Genomic DNA, 22,098 nt, shown 5'->3' with positions numbered 1-22,098 from the left:
ATCTTGCCATCCCTCTTTTTTATTCATGATGAAGGGGCCCAAGTGGTGCTTAAACTTGAGATGAGCTTTCTTTTTAGCACTGTGCAAGTGGGTGAGGTCAGAGTGAATGAGCTGTCTATAGTACTCCAAGGCAAACAGTCTCATTGGCACATATTTTGGGAGCCTGTATGGACAGAGCTCACAGCCATAAATTCTGATGACTGTATGATCTTGATATAGGTACCAATCACCTATTTTATAATTTTTAGAGAGCTGCAGGGTTTTTTGTATTTCAAATGACACTCTGGGAGGAGGGGACCTCATCAACAAGCAAGAGACTGGGTAGACAAACTCATCGATAAATTCACAGTATGAGTATGGTGAATCTTGGACTTGGTGATAAACTGATGTCTAGAAGATGACAGACCTTCTTTCCCCCTTAGAATCCAGCTTTTTGATGGAGCATTGAAAGGCCTCGGACTGGTAATACATGAACAAATGGTAGATGTATGATGAGTATTTGAAAATGCCCTCCCTGTCTACTTTGAAAAGCTGCTCATGTATCTTGTTGGCTATGAATTTAGCAAAATTATATTTGTAGGCAGGAGGTTGGCCTGGGCTATAAGCAGCTAGTAATACCAACACTGTCTCATCAACAAATTCACTAGTTTTATAGCCCAACACATATGAAATTATGTCCAGTAGAAGTTTGCCTATATCAGTAAAGTGGACATATAAGTAGGGAGGTGGCCCTGTGGGCTGGCGGTCAGGCCTCATAAATGTCTGGGTGATCTTCTGAATGTCAGCAGTGGACATCTTGGCACCTGTATCCAGCAGATAGTTCATGGAGAAAGGAAACAATAGCTGAGTTTGTTTGAAGTTGAGCATCTGGTTGATGGACTCAGCATTAATGTGAAAGAGGATGCTCCCAGATGGAGACTTGACAGCTCTGTGATTTGCATCATAATTCTCAGCACATAGGCGAATAATCTCTGGAAAAATGTTAACAGATGGGAGAAAGTAATATGGCAGATTTGATTCCCATATCCCATATGTATCCTTGCCATTCAAATAGTCATCTCTCAATTCCCTGAAGGTCTGCAAATGGTTCCTATCACCCACAAAGTCTTGGATGAGGTAATCCCTGTCAGCAAGAGGCAGGGACTCCAGCTCTTTATTTGGTGGATTCATGGGGGCAACACTGAGAGATGTGGGTGCAGGAGCAGCCATTATGTAATTTTTGAATGTTACAAGGTAAGTATAATTGCTTGCAAGGCTTTTCTAGAGGCCAATTGGCAGATTGAATGCAGGTGCTAGATATGTTCTTCAAAGAGGAATAGGCAGGCTAGGCAGGCTTGCCTCTGCTCTGCTTGGGTAAATTCACAGGGATTGTGAACAACGAGGATGAAAGCAAAGGGCGAGCAGGACTAAAATTGGTGAAATGCAGCTTTTCAAGCCTTCACTCGGCAAAAGGGAATAATGTCAGGCAGCTTGAGGATGAGTTTGCAAATTACGACCGTGAATTATCGTTTTACCATCAAATTTTGGAGCAGGGGACAATGCAGGTGTTCTAGTCCAGAATTGACTAAGAAACAATCTTTAATTTGGGAATTAGCAGGTGTTTTATGGACAATTTGCAGAGAAATGGCATAAATATGGTAAAACAGGTGAACTCTGGCAAATACCTGGATAAACGATGCCGAGGGCCTCCGGGTTGAATGGCGGGTGCAGAACTTAGTTGAATTGGTGAATGGCGCGTCCAGAGCTTTGAATTTCACGGCTTGGAGGCAATTTTCAGTGCGAACAGCAGACAACGGCTCTTTCTCTTTTCAAATGAAAATGACATAAAACGGGTTGTTTGCGCGTTTTTAACAGCAAATTTGGAAAATATGGGTCATTGGCGCTTTTCCGCCAATGACGTCAGCATGACGTCATGGCGGGCCCGGGTACGGAGGGTGACGTGGGTGCTGAGCTGGAGGCCAGCATGGCAGGACACGGTGGCGGATGGTGCGGGGTGGCAAGGTTACGTGGAGGGCCACGAGTCGCGGGGGCGGGGCCGGCGACATGACGCAATGATGATGTGGGCTGATGTGACAGGGAGGCGGTATCGGGGAGAGCGGTAAGCGGTCTCCCCGCACTGCTTTTGGGAGAAGGCGGTATCGGGGAGGGGGCTCCGAACACCCTCGCCGGCTGCCACGCGTCCAGTGTACGGGGGCCAAAACCACCCGCTCCCCGGACGTTAAAGCACGGCAGGTTCAGATCTGAAAAAGACCGCCCACCGTTGGATCACAGTGGGGCGGGAGATCAAGGGCTGGCGGGCGCCCCAACCCATCGTGCAAGTTTGGGGGGGACCCGCCGGTCAATAAAATATTTATTTAATATTTCAGGGTTTAAACTTTGGTTAAGGGGGGTTTTCGTGGTTTTTTGGGAAATATACAGATTAATGTGGGCTAATCTGCCGGGGTTAAAACCTTTGAATGTTGGGTTCAAGCGGGGGGAAGGGGTTTTTCATGAATTTATCGGGAAAAAGGGGAAATGAGGGTTTAGTATAGGTTATTACTCTGACCAGAGGTTAGAGTAATCCCAAAGCAGGGTTGACTATAGTCCCTGGTGGACTAATGTCTCCCTTAGAAGTGTTATTTAGCTATAATGCTAAAAGGGGGATATTTATACATTGCTTGGGGTTTATACACCATGGTGTTATAATAGTAGGGGAAAAGGGGAACATAGGGGATTTAGTGTAGATACAGTTAGTAGTTAGTATTGGAGGGAAATGTGAATGGAAAGTGAAAGATACTAAGCTTTTTAGGAAATAAACTTAGTTAGGGAGTAGATCAAAATGAAAAGAATTTTTACACAAGAAATGTGGCTTCTTTTCAAAGAGAGAAGTCACTTCTGACATGAAATTTGTACAAATGAAGAGTCTAAGGAGGACTGATCAGGCAGATCCTGCAGTGCTCATGGGGAGGTTAGTAAGAAACTTTTGAAGGGGATGAGGGAAGTTAGTGATGGTTTAGTAGTATGCCAAATAGGCCATTGCTCTTGCCTTTCTCCTGCTGGTGATATCATTGTGATTTTTCCCATGTGATATGCTTAGATCTTGCCTTCTGCAACCTTCAACTGCCTACCCTGCCTAATATGCCTAACATTTTTTCTTCCTTTGGATGGGTGCACTTGGCCTTGCAAACCCTGATAATTCTCTTTTCTTTTTGCTGCCCTCCTATCTAAGTCTACCCTTATGACTTCCAAGGGCCCAGATTAAGCAGTTGGGCTCCTTTCTTTCTCTAGCCACCTAGTCATCTGTCAAGCTTTAACTGTTTGAACAGGTACTTCCTCTCTAGTCTACAACATGCAATTCAAAACATGGTGAGGCCCAGCTTGAGCTGTTGGACCACCCATCAAAGTAGTAGTGGCCATTTGGACTAGCCACTTTCATGGTCCTTGTTTGGGGTTCATTTCTTTTATTTTTTCTTTGACCAATTGATTTTCTTGCCCTTTGATTTTTCTTTTAAGGCATACCCTCTTTACATTTTTTAATTGTCTGCTTCTTTCACAAAAATGGAACCTTAGCAGCATGGAAGGTGAACATTTTTGGCACTTCCACTGTCAATCATGAGAGATGAAAACCTATTGGTATAGGAGGCTAACATATGCATTTGTTTAAAATTTATGATTGCGTGCATGTCTATTTATGTTGAATAATAAAGGAAAGCATTGGGCTCACTCAATTTAATTCAAGATCTATAATACTAATAAGAACAGTAAAGGGTAAAGAACAGTCGCGCTCGTCATCCCGGCCGCGCGAAGGTAGTTGCATTGAACATGCAGCTGTGTGGAGTAGTGTAGCACGTAGGACTGGTTCGTGAACTTTCTACACTTCATCCAGACATCCCTAGGGTGCGAAAACCTGGTTCTAGCACCCTCCCATACTATCTCGGGTGAGACCTCAGTCTGCGCCCCACGCACTGTTGCCGAAAGGGCCAGTAGTTTCAGGATTTGTTTGGCTAAAACACTTTGAACTTGGGTCAGGACCCATAAACGAACAAATGGTTCCATTGTTGGGACCAGGATCTACCTAAGGGATGTCTGATGTCAAAACACTGGAACCCTACAAAGAAGGAAATTGAAGATTGGTTGGATCATAAGCTTCACGATTTCGTGATACAGGAAAATAAAACCCCACAAATATCTGAGAAGAGGTGGCTGGATCGCTACGTATATACGGAAATCCATGAGATATTCTTTGCGTCCTCTTCAAAGCTGTATGATTGGATTGCGAGGTTAGCTGACAGCCAGCGAAGGTATAAGCTCGATAAACCAATAGTGTGGACTTCGGAGTTGGTGCGCAGGCTAGAGGCATTAGAAGATAAGATCACGTGGGTCATAGAACATTGGCTCGATCGGATAATAGGAGGGTTTATCACTTATTTTGCAATAGACATGACTGTAAGCTACAATGAAGCAGAAAGACATTTTCTCAAGGGACCACAAGGTAAGTACATGAAATCTTTGAATACCTGGATTAAGATGCTATTATGTGAAAAACAGGTGATGCAAATACATTAATGAGTGGAATGACATGGAGCGGAAAGCTCTACAAAGGTATCGAAGGGTTAGGAAATAGATCTTTAATTTCACCTCCGCGAGTGAGCGAGGAAGAACGCGCTTGGATTTCTTCGAGGAGCGCGGTCATTTTGATAAGGCAACACATTCCGCAGTTACCATCCCCACTTACGCCACCACTCACATCACCTCCTTCACCTCCATCTTTGCACACACCACCTCCACCAAACTAGCAATTTAGCATGGCAAGCGTGATCAAGTTTCCTGTATTCAGGGGAGTAGGGAACGAAGATCCAGATCAGTTTTGGTTCGTAGTAAGTGTTATCTCAAAATCAGGCCCTGGAAGGCTGCTGACCAGGAAGACTTCAAGTAACTATTTCAGACCTACTTTAGGTTGAGGCTTAGCCTCCTCAACCTGAGAGGGCTCTCTCTAAATGGGTTAATGATTTTTACTTAAGATAAGATGGCTAACTCTTTGTGACATATCTGTGATAAATATGGATGCTGGAAAAACATTAATCAAGTTCCATTGGGCCTATGGAGTCAACAACACCTCAGTAAACAATGATACTGCCTTTACATAGAAGTCAGGGCATTCAGCATTTGAGTATTCAGAACATAACACATATGGAACCACAGCTCATAAATGCATACAGGAAATCAAAGCACAATCAGGGAATTCTGAGTGATTATACATCTATGCAACTGTAAAAGACATTAAGGAAAGGATAAAATCACACATTCTGAACATAGAAATCCTTCATGAATCCTGAGAAGTAAAACAGCCAAATTATATTACTGAAACTCTATCTTTACATAAGCCAAAACAATGCTCTGTCATAAAGTTTTCCAACCCCCATTCCATTGCTGTTTCAGCTATATATAGAATTCTTATTCTGCCTGATCGAGATTCCTCCAACAGCATGAGGGGAATTCGATAACTACCTCTAATGACACCTATCAACTATTTAACTAACTAATAAATACAATAAAGTGCTGACTGGAGCTTTTTAAGAGTTCTAAATCTACTATGACTCTAACTCCATATTATATGCATGATGGCTTCTCCTCGTTCTTTGACACTTGGTCCTCTTTCAGTTTGGCTGAAATGGCTGAGATGGGTATTTAATGCCCCATGTTGACCTTGGATACTAAAACTTTTTAACTGCTCAGAAATATTAGGAGGTCACCCTTGCTTCTCGGCTTCAGTTTTTTCCAAAATCCTCGAATGCACAGAAGCATGTTCTTTAGCCTTTAATTACCCCAGATGTGGAAAACTGCCCCGTCCTTGATGCGTTGTAAGCTTCTCCCATGTACATGTGTGCTGCCAAAAACTTTTAATGCTGATTGAAAAGTCCTTCAAAATTTGGTTGACTGAACGTTAATTATGCAGCTTCAGCAGTTTCGTAGCGTGCCACGAAACTGCTGTGCATTATGCTTCTTTTCCAGCAGTTTGTAGCGCGCTACGAAACTGCTGAAAACACAGTTTAACATCAAAGTCTGACTGTCTTGAAGCTATTCAAAATTGTTGTATGATTTCCTTAAGGAAGACTTTCTTGCTGGCTTAGCTGCATCTGCAAATCTGCCATTTGTCTTTTCATAATTTGTGATTCAAACTCTAACACCTTTGAACATGGTTTGACTGTTTTCTTGAAGTCTTTGCTTTGGGCGCAGAATTTCATTTCCCCAATCTGGACTTACCCTTTGCCTTCGAAGTTTACTTCTGTAATAAAAAAGGCTCTCTCTCATTTGGGAAAAACCATTTGGCATGGCTAGCATTTCTTCATAATCTGTATCACCAGTTTCTCCCACGAAAACATGCATATTTGCTACGTCCATACCATGGGGGCCATATATTCCACTTCAAAGTTCTGCAAGCTCTTGACATGGTTTTGGCTCATCTACTTTAAACTTTGCATAAATAGACTTGCTGATCCTCGCACTGCTTGACAAGTTTTTCACCTGCATAAAAGATTGCATCTACGGTTGCTGGAAGACTACACTTCTTAATCACCTTATTTCTGAGATTTTTTATCATCACTTGGTTATGAATCTTGTTAAGGACTGCAAATCGATTGCGAGCAACAAAGACAGCAGATCATCCAAGTCCTCTCTTTGCTTCCTGTGTTGTATCACTTCTGCCAACACTATCCTTTGGAACAAGATAAAGTTCATATGATCCACCATCAACATCTGAACATACCAGGACAACATTCTCCAAGGGACTGTAAGACAATGATCTTGGTCCTTGATTCATTCCCGTGGATCCAGGCCTTCTTATTGGTATAAGTTGAGTGTCTTTTTGAGTTGCAAATTCATAAGCCCGTAGAAAACGATCTTTGATGTAGTATAGGTTACCCTCATAAACAACAAAGGCAGGTCTTTCTCTTTCTAACTTGAAAACAATCATACAACTTATCCATATTGCCTGTAATAAGATACAAAAATGAAAGTCTTTCATTATTCTTTGTTCTCTGGTAAGCATATTCAACAATGCCAACATTCCCTTGCCGAAGGGCCTCAATTCCAAGTCTATACCAATGATCCTTATCATCTATCTCCTTTGCAGAAGCAACAACAATTTCAATATTTCCACTCTCCACTGCTAAGTTGAAACGTGTCTTCTCATCTTTGACAAAGTGAAGAGCCACTTCCGGGAATCCCTTCTGCTGTAGGTAAGCAATCATTGCTTGTCCACAAAGTTGAGAGTTCCTGATCATGCTCATAACATGGTCATACTTCTTTTTTATTAGTGCCATCTTGAATACATATTTAGTGGCATCAATCCGTATGACACGGTTCTTTCCATCCCGATCCAGGCAACTGACAGAATTGCGTGATACCTTGGTTATATAAACAGGAACATCAAGTGTTCTAATGATGCCACTATCTCCATTTAGAAGGCAATACTTAATGTGATTCAAGGTTGTATAAATAAAGCACCATTTTCATCCCAAGCACCACTCTGATTCAAGGTTGTGTAAATAAAACACCATTTTCATCCCAAGCACCACTCTTAACACGAATAGTCTCATGTAGAGTGCTCCTGTGTATGAGTTTCTTGCTTGCAATGATGATAGCATGTTTGCTCAGCCAGGCTACATTTTCCATATCATTTGACCAGACAATGTATTTCACAAATGGAGTATGGAGGTCTCCAAGTACAATCCTCTGTTGCAGATCAAAGAGGATTATTCTATCTTCTGACCTACAAAGAAAGTTTCCCGTTTCACTGGAATTATGTTTGTTAATGCATATGACAACCTGAAATTTTGTAGGGCTTGATGCACAAAATGCTCTCCTTGTATCCATTCAGGATTACTGGTTGATTCTTGTTCCTGAGCTGCTATTTTCTGATTGTCATGAAAGCGAAGAAACCTGTGTAGAAGTTGGTCTTGGCTTAAATGGACATTTTCATCAAGTATTTCATCACGAGGACCAAAGACACAACGATCTGGTGCAAGTGATTTCACTATATTTTCCAAGTGGCATGTTTGAAACATTTCTGGAGCTTCATAGGAAACATTCGAACTTGATTCATCAGCATTCACCCTGTCTCTTATATGCGCCACACAAGAAGCTTCACCAGGTTGGCATAACTTGAGCTCAAACTCTGTTTCTTCACGGGATAACCATGCTAATTTGGCAGTGATAGCCTCAGGATCTTTCAGTACCCGTTCTCGTTCTTCTGCTATCTTCGTAACCAAAATGTCAATTTCTGTTGTGTAAAACACAAAACATGTCCATGCTGAAAATACATACGCCATTAATAGATGAGCCCAAAAGCTTTGAGAACCACTCTAGACATTTGATATTGAAAGTTTGTCAATGTCACTAAAGACCAGCTTTTCTCTTAAGTTTACTAAAGTCCCTCCCGTGGCATTTTCTGGAACCGTGGCATTTACGTCAGCACCAGAAATTATATGACAATCCTCATTCTCTAAGCCAATAGCTAGAGCATGTAACCAGCACGGTTACAACGTTTATAGAAGAAAACATCAAACTAATACAGTCCACCTTAACTGAGGAAATTTGTCTCTTTCGAGCTCTATCATTTGCCTCCTTGTCTCTGCAGCAGCAACTTTGCTCTCTGACATCGACATTTGGTCATGAAGATCATTTGAAATATTAGTGCCAAACAAAGATTCGTTTGGAGTGTTCAGATCAAGAAACCCTGAATTGGCACCAAACAAAGATTCGTTTGGAGTGTTTAGATCAAGGTAACCTGAACAGACAGTATCCTTTGTAGGAATTGTGCCATCCTTCTGAGACCCAAATGAGGCCTCAGAGGAACAAGGATACACTGTTCTTCCAAGCCTCTGGAGCTTGTCATATGCCGAGACTAAATCTGAACTGCCGGAACATTTCTCAAAACGTTCATGCTCATCACATCTTTGAAAATCACCACATGAGGCAACTATTTCTGTTTTCTATCTGGTATCTAAACCAGATGATGATGACCAAGATGTGTAAGGCATGTTTTGCTGTTGCCTTTGCTCAAAGCCCAATGCCAGCTGTGATTCCTGGAACAAGGATTGTACAAGCAAGAATTGCCAAAGCGTATTTTCAAATGTTGAGGACTTCCAAGACAACAGAGCCGCCCCCCAACCATAATTCCAATGCATGTACAAAGGGCCTATGCTTCATTCATGCTATGTGTTGTCAGGATAACTGCTGTTATTCAATTTGCGTTATAATCATGGGCAAAGACATATGGCACACAGAGTGCTGTCAAAAGCTTCATGAAACAGAATTTGGCGAAGCACCCATGATCCACGTAAGCAAGAAAACCCATCTGCTTTGACCTGCTCAAACTTTATTTGTCAGCTGTCATATGTAAGGAGTGCCATTTGACCCAGCAATATCAATTTTGTCCATATCTTGAGAAAGATAAGCCTAAAAGCCTAATCCTGATAGAGAAGAAAAACGTGATTTTCATCCGCAGGAACCTGCAAAGGGACTAACACCAAACCAAAAAAATTGATGTTCAGAATTTAAAAAAATTTCCTTGAGTGATAACAGTAAGAGTAGTGTGGGAAGCACACAGGGTTATGGATGACAACATTAAGAAGGCCACATTGGTAAGCATGCTGCAGGATCGCGCACTGACTTGGTATATAAAGCACTCGAATGATCACCCAAATGCAAATAACAGAGATCAAGATCGCATTGAATAGAGAATTTAGCCAACTGAAATCTGAAACACAGTCGATCATCGGATTTAAGGAGATCGCAATGATTCTAGGCGAAACCCCCTGGAATCTGGATTAGAGGTTTAAAATTATGATTCGCGAGGCTAATATGACACTGACAGATGCACAACACCATGCATGGTTTGTGGCATCTTTAACGCCACACCTGAGGACGACGCTGTTGTAGCAAAGGCTCTCAACCCAGGCAGAAGCCTTGGAAATGGAGATGAGGTTATATGAAACACCAATACAGGATCTGGGGTTGGGAGTCCAACAAATCCACATGCAGCTACAAAACCTATGCTTGAAGATGCAGAGTTTGAAATAGGATAGGGTACCCTGGCCAAAAGCGCGCGAAGAAATGTGGTGCATAAAATGTAAAGGCCAGGGCCACGATAAGGATCAATTTCTAGTATTCGCAAACTATTTGGTAAGAGGGGGACCAATGCCATTGGGACAAGAGGCTTAGGTAGGGCCAAGTGCGACACCCGTGCTCTGGTGCATGATCTGTTAGGTGGGGGGAAAGCACATTACGGACAACTATCACATGTTGCAGAAGTATACACAAACTCCATAGCTATTTTGTAATTTTTGTAGATTAGTGGGCCATGATGAATGAAACTGTCGGAGTTATGAGTTGTTGATGGATTGAACACCTGCCTACAAGATGCAGATTGAGGCACGAGGTCAGGATCCAGCCGCAGCAATAGCGCGTGGTGGATTCCAAGGACGCAGATGAGGACGAGGAGGAATGGGACTCGGACGAGGGCGCGAACAATTAATCTGCTATAATTGCAGAGGACCTAGGAACTACGTGCGTGACTGTTTGAACCTGACCAAAACATGTTGTCCGTACTTTTATCAGTTTTATCATGAAGCGGTAGAGTGTCCGACGTTGATCACATAGATGTGCGATAAAGGGGTACTACAACCTACCTCAACTCAGAATATCCAAATGATGAGGTCTGAACTGCGCGAAGAAGACCCCAATGTGAACATGGTGCTCAGAAGTGGTGCAACCATAAGGGAAGATAAGGGAAAGCAACCCAAGGATGATACATGGGTTCGCAAGGCTCCTACGAAGGAACCTGAGTTTGACTTGGAGTGCGCAAGGGAAATGTTTATGGAAGCTAAGAAGAGCTTCATGGAGGCCTCTACTTTAGGTAGTAAGGATCAACTAGAGCTGGGAATGGATCCTTCTATGCTTACTACCATTTTAGAGACGTGCATGAAGCTGTTATGTGACAAGAAGGTGGTTAAAGGATTACAGGAGTTGATAACTAGGTGCGCAGGGTTAGGGGAACCGCGCGTAGTCCGGAAGCTGGGAAAGCATGCATTGTGCACTGGGAGGGAAATGTGGTTGATAGCGCAAATTGGTGAATATGAGATGGATCAGGTCATCCTAGACCTGGGATCAGATGCAAATGTGTTACCAAAGTAGACATTGGAATGCATGGTTAGGCTCGTGTTATAGTGGTCTCCTATCCAGTTACGAATGACGAACTAACAAAAGAGCGTGCCCATGGGAAGATTGCAAGGGGTAACAGTGGATATCGAAGGTACGAGCACATAGATGGAATTTGAGGTAATAGAGATTATGGATGACAGTAACCCTTAACCTGCTTTGTTAGGGATCAATTGGGCCACAGATACAAATGGAGTCATCAACCTGAAGAAGTGGAAAATGATTTTCGAGAAAATGTCCCTACGCGTAGTAGTTCCGCTCGATCTGGCTGAATGGGTGCGCCACACTGAACCTGTGCACGAGGATGATAGCAAATATGAGCTGGATTGCATCTATCAGATAACAACGCAAGACCAGGATCGAGTGAACCCGACTGAATATGGAAGAATATCATGGGAGCGTGATAGTTCCTGTACTTTGGATTCAGACGATGAAATAGAACGCTGGCAAAATCGGTTACATGAAGTAACAATGCTAAATTGAAACATGATGATTAGATCACTGCGGTGCGTGAGGATCGAAGCAAGGGAACTGCCAACGTATGATGGGGAGATAGGTGCAGATGAATTCTTAGACAAATTCGAAAGGTTAGTACCAAAACAGTAGCAGTACGATGTGATGGAATGGGCGTTGCACGCGACACCCGCACGATTGTGGCAGACACACTAGAAGAATATTAGGAGTTGGTGTGAATGCAAAAGACAGATGCACTTAAGGTTTGGAAGTCCCCAGCATCGAATGCAAGCTGGGAAGTTGGTGCGAAGCAGTTTGTGCGCCCACCTGTGTCGATGGGTGTAGACGAGTGTTGGGCAAGTACATCAGAAGCTAAGGATAAAAAATCAGAACCTGACATGGCAGCAGGAAATGTGGCACACACCACAAATACCCCGTGATAGAGCATTCACAAAGCTACATGGAATCATGAATAGAGTTTACTAGGTGGGATGAACAGATTGGGACCTGTGCGTACCAGCAGTTTGATGGGCCTATAGGACCATAAGAAAAAACTAGAGCACGGAAATGACCTCAACAGTGTCAAGAAGAGAGGAAACCAGGAGGACAGAGAAGAATCCCCAGACCACAGTAGGGACAGGATGCGAGGACCTGGGTAAAGGAATTAGGCAGTTGCAAGAAGACCTTCGGTGAGGGAGCATGAAACTTCATGAACTCGATGACAAGTGGGCACGACTGAGGAAGAGAAGTGTGACATTGGACGAAGAAATCAACGAACTGAAAACTGAAGTCACGCAAGCGGGCCTTGAGAAACTAAGCATGTTGGGATCAAGTCTATCCAACACTACTACTTCATTAGAAAGAGTTGCGACCTTGCTATCATGGCTGCAACCATACCTTACTGGAAAAGGGAGCATACCACACAAAGAAGAATGCAAAACACTACCAGATGTAAGGGGATTTGAAGGGTTCCCGCAACCCAAACTAGCAGGGAAATCGAAGCCTCACACCAGGGGTGCGACCACCTGACTATCTATAGGAAGCACAGTCTCAACACTCCAAGCAGTTGAAAGAAGGTGTGGGACTCTAAACAAGTCTGCAGAAGATTTGCGCGGAAAGGAGCTTCCGTCCAGGGCCAGTCTGTCACAGGGATCATGGTCACGCATAAGGGGTTATGCTGCTGCGTAGGTAGGCTGGGAGGTGACCATTGATGTCACTGTTCATGACAAGAGGTCTAATTTAAGGTAGAAAGGAGCAAGTGGTGAGCCATTAAGACAGGAATTAAGAGCTAGATTCGGGATGATCTGCCGCCAAGAAGGTACTACTGACTCAGATATGGAGGGAATGGCCGAGTTCAAATTCAAAAGTTACTATAAAATTTTGTGGGGTAGCTATGAAGTAACACTTGGTTGTTTGAGATTTGAGCTAGTACAGAGCAACAAGCACCAAGCTACCTTGCCACTCGTGAGTACGCGACCAAGTGAATCCAGTATAGACACAAAGTCATGAACTAGAGTGCGATTCACGAAAGTTGCCCCAGAGCCCAGGGTGACCCAGGAGGAGCCTGGAGAGGTAGCAGGTGCACCAGAGGTACTGAATTCCCCACGCACGCCATGAACACAGAAAAAAAAAGCCAATGGGGTTAGTCCGGGTATCACCACAGAACCCAAGAGTTAGTAAATTATTAATGACAGAGAAGGGTAAATCTGTCACCATTGAAACAGAGGAGGAGGAGGAAGATTTGCAGCCCAAATTGAGGCACAGGATGATGAGGTGGAGAATGTCTCCCAAGTACCTTCAGTGATAGAGTTACCCCCCCTACATTCCCCAGTGGAAAGGGGCAGCCAAGATACCGAAGGACCTGGAGGCTACGAAGAGTGTGCTCCAGACCCTGCTTCTTCTGGATGAAATACGATTTGACGGTTTGCCACTAGGACAGGTACCGAATATAAAATTTGAAGACTCAGACCTCGCAGATAGTGAGAAGTTCCCATAGTTGGCCGTGGAGAAATTACTACAACATAAATGGTTGCACGGTGTGGAGAATGTTGGGTTACTCCATCTGCGGTGGATACTCCACTACCACCACATACCCATCACCATTTTTATCATCCGGTAGCTACTGTGTCTAGTAAATGATCGGTATCTTTAGCTGGAGGAGCCGATTCCCATCACAACCGACCTAATTGACCGAATTTCACGGCTTACCATTAAAGGAAGCAATCTCGTAGACATTGCAAGAAAGAGCAGTGACTTGGGTCTCACAGAAGCTATGAAGGCCAAATATAAGCTAGAGAAAATGAAGCGAGGGTATGTAATAGCAAGCATCAAGGACCGAGGAGTGTGCATCGCCACCCAGCTACTAGCCAGCAAGCTCATGAGGAAATTTCGTGCAGACGAAGTGCCAACATCTGTAATTGCGTTGGCGGAGCAGTGTGCAGAAGGGGTCTAGTTCAACTGGGCGCAGTTTCTCTACGATGAATTTTTGACAAATTTTAGGGAAGCCCAGGAGCAGGGTAAGACCTTCCACTATGCATGGTTGCTCTTATCCATCTTGCTAGTTATTGAGGAGCTACCAGCGGACAGCCTGTTTCCCACCAATGAGAGGAACTTACCTGAGGCTGTGAGGTACACCTTGCTCTGGGCAACGAAAGGCACGACGAGGATTCGGGAGATAAAAGTGTTTTGGGCATTCATAGAGGCGAGCTTATGAACATGGATCAACTACAGGTTGTGCTTGTCCCTGATAGTATATAACAATTTACAAAGCATAATAGAATTCAAGGCGGATATGCATAACCTGTATATCCGGGTGCGCAATGATCCACCCCGAGAATGGATAAAACAACTGTTCATTTCCATAGATGATGCAATCTTTGAAGTAATGGTGTCATGGTCCCCGGAGTGGTGCACCCCAGACTTAGCAGAACTAGAAAAGATTATAGCACAATAGAGGAAGAGTGTTGTTGGGAAAAGTATCTATTCAGAACCCCCCTATCCCACTCTAAGGTGTGATAGTGCCTTAGCAACAAACAAGGAAAACTACTTGAGTATTCTTCTTTATGAAATGTAAATGAAGTGGAAGGATGCAACTAACTTGTGTCTTTCGCTAGTTTGTTGATCCAATCACTCCTCTCTTCAATAGCTCCCAGCTCCCTGTTCCCTTACCGGCCCAGCTTCACCGAATTCCTGCAAGATCACAAGAGAAAGAAACTACACGAAGATATAGATATGCATTCATAAAAAGCTCAGGATCAGATTAAGCTAAACATGCAAATATAACAAAACATCATTGATACACAGCATGTAGGAGAAACTCAAATAATTTTATTGATATGATAAGAAAGTCAAAGAGGAGATACAACCAAGTGAGTCCCGATCCAGCATCTACCTCCCAGCAAAGGAATCCCTTCCTCTCCTCCAACAAAGCATAAATCACCCAATGTACTAATCTCAATCTCAAACCAACAACAATTCTCTGCAAAGTACAAAATTCCAGCCTCTAGATCTCTGGGATGAGGGATCCATATATAGATGTAAGCAAAGAGGATGAGTCAGCTTATGTTTTTACTTGTGGCTTCTCTCTGTCAGTTCTTGCTTCCACTTGGAGGCTGAGAGCCTCTTACTCATCACTTGGTCGAATTCAGTGAGGCAAGTGTCATTGGAAAAGATTATGGAAGCTTCCATGGTCTTTCCACCTCGTTGAATGACTCTGCCACTTGTCATTTCCCGCTCAACGCACCTGGGTAGTGCATTCAAGTGCGTTGCAACGCACCTAGCCAGTGTATTTGGGTGCTTTGCAACGCAGGCAGCCAGTGGAGCTTCTGAATTGATCCTGATTTGACTAGTTCTGAGTGGTTTTTGGTGGAGAACTTCTGGGAGAAGCTGTCATTAGTTGACCTTGTTCCTTTAGGAGCTGTAACAACATCTTTAGGGACTTTGGATCCCTTGGATTATGGACATTTCATGCTTATAGCTGTAAGGCACAAAAATGTCTATAACAGTTACCCCCTAAAGTATGAGGCCGTTTATCGGGTGAAATGCTTTATTAGGAGGATCCGAAGTTCATTCAATGCTGGGAGGAGACCTGTAATAAGATACAATACAATACATTATTTTCATACTGTTTTCATGATCTAGCTGAGGTGGGCATTCCATGCTCAGCTTTATAAATTCATTTTTATGTACATAGGACAGACAATCGTCTGATGGTAGACTGATGATCCTGCTGAAATCAACATCCTTTTGGTAGGATGATTGTCTGTGCTGCAATGTTGTACATGTCAATGTCTTTATTTTTCCTGAATATATATCGCAACCCGGATGGATGAAACTAGATCCGGGGTCTTCAATCTCGTCCAAGTCGATCCATGTGAGAAATGTTTTGAAGTCGAACATGGAAAGACATCACTTGATTACCAGTCAATGATGTAAACTGTTAACAAGCGCGAGAGGAATCACCGATAATGATAATGACCCTCAAGGTACTGCAGTACAATTCACGTGGTGTGAATAAAGGACTTGGCATCGAACACCACGCAAAATCTTTCGGTCGAAGGTCATTGATGTATACCTGTCGCCGGAAGTGAGAAACTTGCCATTGAGGCATGCAAGCTTCAAAGTACTGAGGGGGGTGTTCCTAGATCAACTTCTTGGATAATGAGCTGATGCCGACAAGAAGCGATCCGTCAAAGGAGGGCCTTGATGAATCCCACATCAATGACACGGAATGGAAAAAATGATTTCGATGGAGGTGAAAACGATCTGATGATATATGGTTCAGGGTGGCGGTCATGAAAGAATGAAGTATAATGTATGGTAGTGGATGGGACACGGTTGACTTCTCTGGATGACTTCTCTTGAACATATCGGCGACACTTGTGTGATGGATTGGTAGCATTTACCCCAAAAGTGGATGGTATGGCGAGACCATGGTGATGTGACCGGTGAATGAAACAACCCAACCTGACTCAGGCACGGAGTGGAAGTGTCATGTTCAAGAGCGACTTGCTACCAATAAAGGTTCTTTGAGTTTCTTCCCAATTTTTCCCCAGTCATTGCTAACCAGTACCTCTTTATTTTTGTCAAGCTTGAGGAGGATAACATATGCTTGTTCTATAATTTGCCCTTCGGGCAAACCCATCGCTATGTTTTAACGAGCCTAGCGATAGTGAAACTCGTTCTCGTCTAAAGACAAGTTTGTCGCTATTAATGTTTTTAACGAGTATAACGACAAAGATAACTCGGTCCTTTTCATTTTTAGAGAGTCTGAAAAGGTACGTAAAGTTAACTCCGAAATTCCTTTTTCGTCATCTAATCCCTTAGGTCCGAAAAAGTATAAAACAATACAGAAGGGATGAAATTTCGATAGTTTTAACGAGCTGAACAAAACAAGCGCTCGATCTTTTTGTGCAATAATCCCTCAGGTCCAAAAAGATTAAAATCTAGGAGATGGATAACTCTTCCGGTCGCTTTAACGAGCTGGAAGGCCAAAACTCAGCAATCTTTTCATATTTTACGAGTCAGATGAAAAGAGCTTAAAGAAGACTCGTCTTTTGAGGAACGAGTGATAAAATGGGTAGCAGCTGATTCTAGGTAAGGGTTGGAATTTTCCAATCACGGCAGTGTCACAAGGATGGCTAGTGAAATCACTCTTCGCAGCTATTCCTCAAAATGGGTAAACAATCAAATGGAGGTGAATGATCGGCCAATGGAAAAGTGGAGGTGACGGTGCAAACACGACCAAGGCTTTAATGGCTGATAATGTTACATTCACGGTGGTTATTTACCGGAGGATAGTTCATTTTTTAACGAGCTTAAACCCGGTAGGCGAACCAAGCGCTTTCCAAGCAATAGAGGAAAGGATACTCACAGATGCCCCCTCATCAATGATGGTGCCAGCCATGACCATTCTATATATTTGGATGATAATTCTGAATGGTATGCTTGCTGGTAAACGGGGTCTGCCTAGTTGATTCCAGTCGAAGGAGACAACTAGGTTGCTTGGTGGTGGGACTGAGTAGACGGCCAGGTATCGCTCTGACAAACTTCCTTCCTGCGATAAAGGAATGGGTGGATTGCCCCCGTGCTCATCGGAGTCTGTGTTGATGAAGAGAATTTGGACGGTGTCATCCTTATTCTCCTCAGTGACTGTATCATTCGAAGATAAAACCTTTGAAGGCAAGACCGGGTCAACTGCCGCCTCGACCTTTTGACTTTCGTCGGGTATGGATTCAACTGGTTCATCTTCAATGACCGGCGCTTCAGCTGACCACTTGAGCGGGCCAGCTGGATTCTCAACTAACGAAGGACTCGGCAAGAGTTTTTTATATCCAGGAGGAAGTCGTAACGGTGAGACCGGACGATCATCCAAAACTCTTTTCGCTTCATCTAAGAAGGGACAACGGTGGATGGCGTGGTTGCCTTCGCACAGTCTACAGGGAGATCTAGCTCTCCCTTTTTGTCCTGGGACTTCACTTTCGCTAGTTGACTGTGTGCTTTCAACATGGCTATCAGAGGTTGACGCCACCAGATTGTGCAAACGGGGAGACCAGTCCCTTAGTATCCGAGGGATGCAAGGACAATCTCTGTGAAAGTGGTCTCCCTTGCAAATGACACATGGCGATTTAGGCCTGCTAGTGCTGTGTGTGGATTTTCGTTAGACGACACTCGTTTGCCCCCAGTCGCTTTTGGCTCCTTCTTCTTCTTCTCTTTCTTCTTCTTTTCCTTCTTCTCCTTAGGAACTTGACTTTTGGCTTTGCCAACCCCATCAAGCGAAGAGGAAGGAGGAGAGGAAGAATTAAAGGAGGTAGAAGGCTGGTGGGTAACTCTGGACTGGTCTAACTGCTGATTCGACTGTTCAGGAATAGTGGTGTTCTGAACGACATTGGTTGAGAAGAGCCAGATTGGCAAGCCAATTGTCAGTCCTGGAAGCGACAATGTGGCCATATGGGGCGCACCAACATCTCCCCAAGAGGAGAAAGGACTAAGATTTCCACCAAGGGGAATTCCTTGGTTGGTAGGCTCCATTTTCTCAACCTAAAGATCAACGCAGGAAAAAGGGTATGAATATTCCGTTTAAAATAAATTTTAACGACGCTTGGACACAGCTTGATTTTTCAATTTTAAAGAGTCGAGAAAAAGCAAAAGATGACTCTAGTCTCCTTCTATTTTTAATGAGCCTGAAGTGACAAGTGCTCAGATGGACCTTTTCCATTAAGGAGTCTGAAAAGGAACGAAAGGGACTGCTCTGGAGTTCTAGGTAGAGGGTGTGCCAAACTTTTCGCAAAACTGCAGAATACTTTTTAAGGTACGGGCGGTCAATCTTCCAGAATGCTGTGTTCAGTGCATTGCAATCAGTAGGGCGGCCGACACGGTTTCCTATGGATAAAGGTTTTATGCCTATAGGGGTCTCCCAATAGATACTCGACGGTACGTGGGAGCACAATCCGTACTGGCGCTTATCGTCTCTCAGGAGGAATCACCCAACCATCAGCGAGAGCGACAGTCCCCAGGTTTTACGACGTCGGAACACGTCTCTAGCCTAGACCTCTATGTTGTGCGTTAAGTTTCAATGCGTTGTTAAGTTCATTCAATTTATTTTAGGTTGATCTTTCTTAGAAGTTTGCCTTTTTGGATCACCACGAGATGTAGATACAATTCCTAAATGCAGTCTAAAGATGATAAGCAAGCTTTTATCTCTTTTCAACAATGAAAATCCTAGCTACAAGGGGAAAAGAAAGACACAAATTTTTCTCAAAGAGCATAGAGCACACTGTAAATGCACTTTTCCTAAATCAAACCATACAAACTATCAATATGCAAATGCACAAATGCATGCATTTCTTTTCACTTTCTTAATATTGATGCCTAAAAAGAAAGTTGTACAAATTTGAATTTGATTTCAAATGAAAAACACAAACAAGCTTCTTTTCGAAATCAAAAGACACCTTATGACTTTGAAGTAAACACTTGTTTCAACACTTGAAATTCACAAATTCAAACCAAAAGACAAAAGTAAAAGCGCAATCAACTGTCAACAGCAAACAAACTTACTCCTAAGATCAAAACGACACTTACGACAGGTCTAGATCTAGGAGCGACAGTATGACTAGTTTACTTTTGTAATGGGAAACTGCAAATGATGTAACAAATACACAAAAAAAAATACAGTTTCTTTTATACAACTGAGGCGGAATTAAGGCAGAGAAAAGGGGTTTTCAGATAGGTACACACACTGATAACAGGCTGCAAAAAACAGAGATAAAACTGAACACAAGGATGCAAAGAACCACAGCTGCACAAGGCAAAGGCTGATCAGCGCACCTGTTGCACAGAGAAACTGAATTGCAGCGCAGGTAGCCCTCTCGGGACCTACGTTGAAATGCAGAGTCTCTTCACAGAGCCTGCGCTGAAGCAGAAACGAGAATTGTCTCTGGGTTCTGGGTCACGGTTTGCAGTTTGATCTGAGGTTTTTGGCCGGATAAAAGCTATCAATAAGGTACAATTAGAAGGATGATTTAAAGGAGGACTAAGAGCTATCACAAAGGGCAGTTAGAGCATTTGTGGATCAGCTTGTTCAAATCATAAACAGGCCCAGTGAATGGACTAGAGTAGCAGATCTCTACTTTGCATTTGTAAATGGCAAATGCATTTCGATTCGCCACTCCTAAGTTTATGAGGAGAACAACAATAGAAACACAAATAAACTAACTAGATACGATCCCCAGCGGAGTCGCCAATTTGTTGTTGGAAAAAGTATCTATTCAGAAGGCCCCTATCCCACTCTAAGGTGTGATAGTGCCTTAGCAACAAACAAGGAAAACTACTTGAGTATTCTTCTTTATGAAATGTAAATGAAGAGGAAGGATGCAACTAACCTGTGTCTTTCGCTAGTTTGTTGATCCAATCACTCCTCTCTTCAATAGCTCCCAGCTCCCTGTTCCCTTACCGGCCCAGCTTCACCGAATTCCTGCAAGATCACAAGAGAGAGAAACTACACGAAGATATAGATATACATTCATAAAAAGCTCAGGATCAAATTAAGCTAAACATGCAAATATAACAAAACATCATTGATACACAGCATGTAGGAGAAACTCAAATAATTTTATTGATATGATAAGAAAGTCCAAGAGGAGATACAACCAAGTGAGTCCCGATCCAGAATCTACCTCCCAGCAAAGGAATCCCTTCCTCTCCTCCAATAAAGCATAAATCACCCAATGTACTAATCTCAATCTCAAACCAACAGCAATTCTCTGCAAAGTACAAAATTCCAGCCTCTGGATCTCTGGGATGAGGGATCCATATATAGATGTAAGCAGAGAGGATGAGTCAGCTTATGTTTTGACTTGTGGCTTCTCTCTGTCAGTTCTTGCTTCCACTTGGAGGCTGAGAGCCTCTTACTCATCACTTGGTCGAATTCAGTGAGGCAAGTGTCATTGGAGAAGATTTTGGAAGCTTCCATGGTCTTTCCACCTCGTTGAATGACTTTGCCACTTGTCATTTCCCGCTCAACGCACCTGGGTAGTGCATTCAAGTGCGTTGCAACGCACCTAGCCAGTGTATTTGGGTGCTTTGCAACGCAGACAGCCAGTGGAGCTTCTGAATTGATCTTGATTTGACTAGTTCTGAGTGGTTTTTGGTGGAGAACTTCTGGGAGAAGTTGTCATTGGTTGACCTTGTTCCTTTAGGAGCTGTAACAACATCTTTAGGGACTTTGGATCCCTTGGATTATGGACATTTCATGCTTATAGCTGTAAGGCACAAAAATTTCTATAACAAAGAGGGAGACGAAGCTACGCATCACGACGCTGGTGGAGAGAAAGCACCAGGAGTAGGAAGCAACCACGTAGCGGAAGGCGGCTGAGGCAACAATAATAGAGCAGATGGTACAAACCACTACTGCGCCCACTGAGGAGACCAAGGAAGGTCAGGAAATGACCACAGAGCAGGACATACAAGGGGAGGTAGAGACATAGGAATGCAGGAAAGTACAAGTCGATCCATGTGAGAAATGTTTTGAAGTCGAACATGGAAAGACATCACTTGATTACCAGTCAATGATGTAAACTGTTAACAAGCGCGAGAGGAATCACCGATAATGATAATGACCCTCAAGGTACTGCAGTACAATTCACGTGGTGTGAATAAAGGACTTGGCATCGAACACCACGCAAAATCTTTCGGTCGAAGGTCATTGATGTATACCTGTCGCCGGAAGTGAGAAACTTGCCATTGAGGCATGCAAGCTTCAAAGTACTGAGGGGGGTGTTCCTAGATCAACTTCTTGGATAATGAGCTGATGCCGACAAGAAGCGATCCGTCAAAGGAGGGCCTTGATGAATCCCACATCAATGACACGGAATGGAAAAAATGATTTCGATGGAGGTGAAAACGATCTGATGATATATGGTTCAGGGTGGCGGTCATGAAAGAATGAAG

The sequence above is a fragment of the Pinus tabuliformis genome, chromosome 5_2 (genome assembly GCF_031772625.1).
Source record: "Pinus tabuliformis cultivar Carrire ecotype Pingquan chromosome 5_2, CPIR1, whole genome shotgun sequence".
Taxonomy (NCBI): Eukaryota; Viridiplantae; Streptophyta; class Pinopsida; order Pinales; family Pinaceae; genus Pinus; species Pinus tabuliformis.
Note: the sequence above shows the minus strand (reverse complement) of the source record.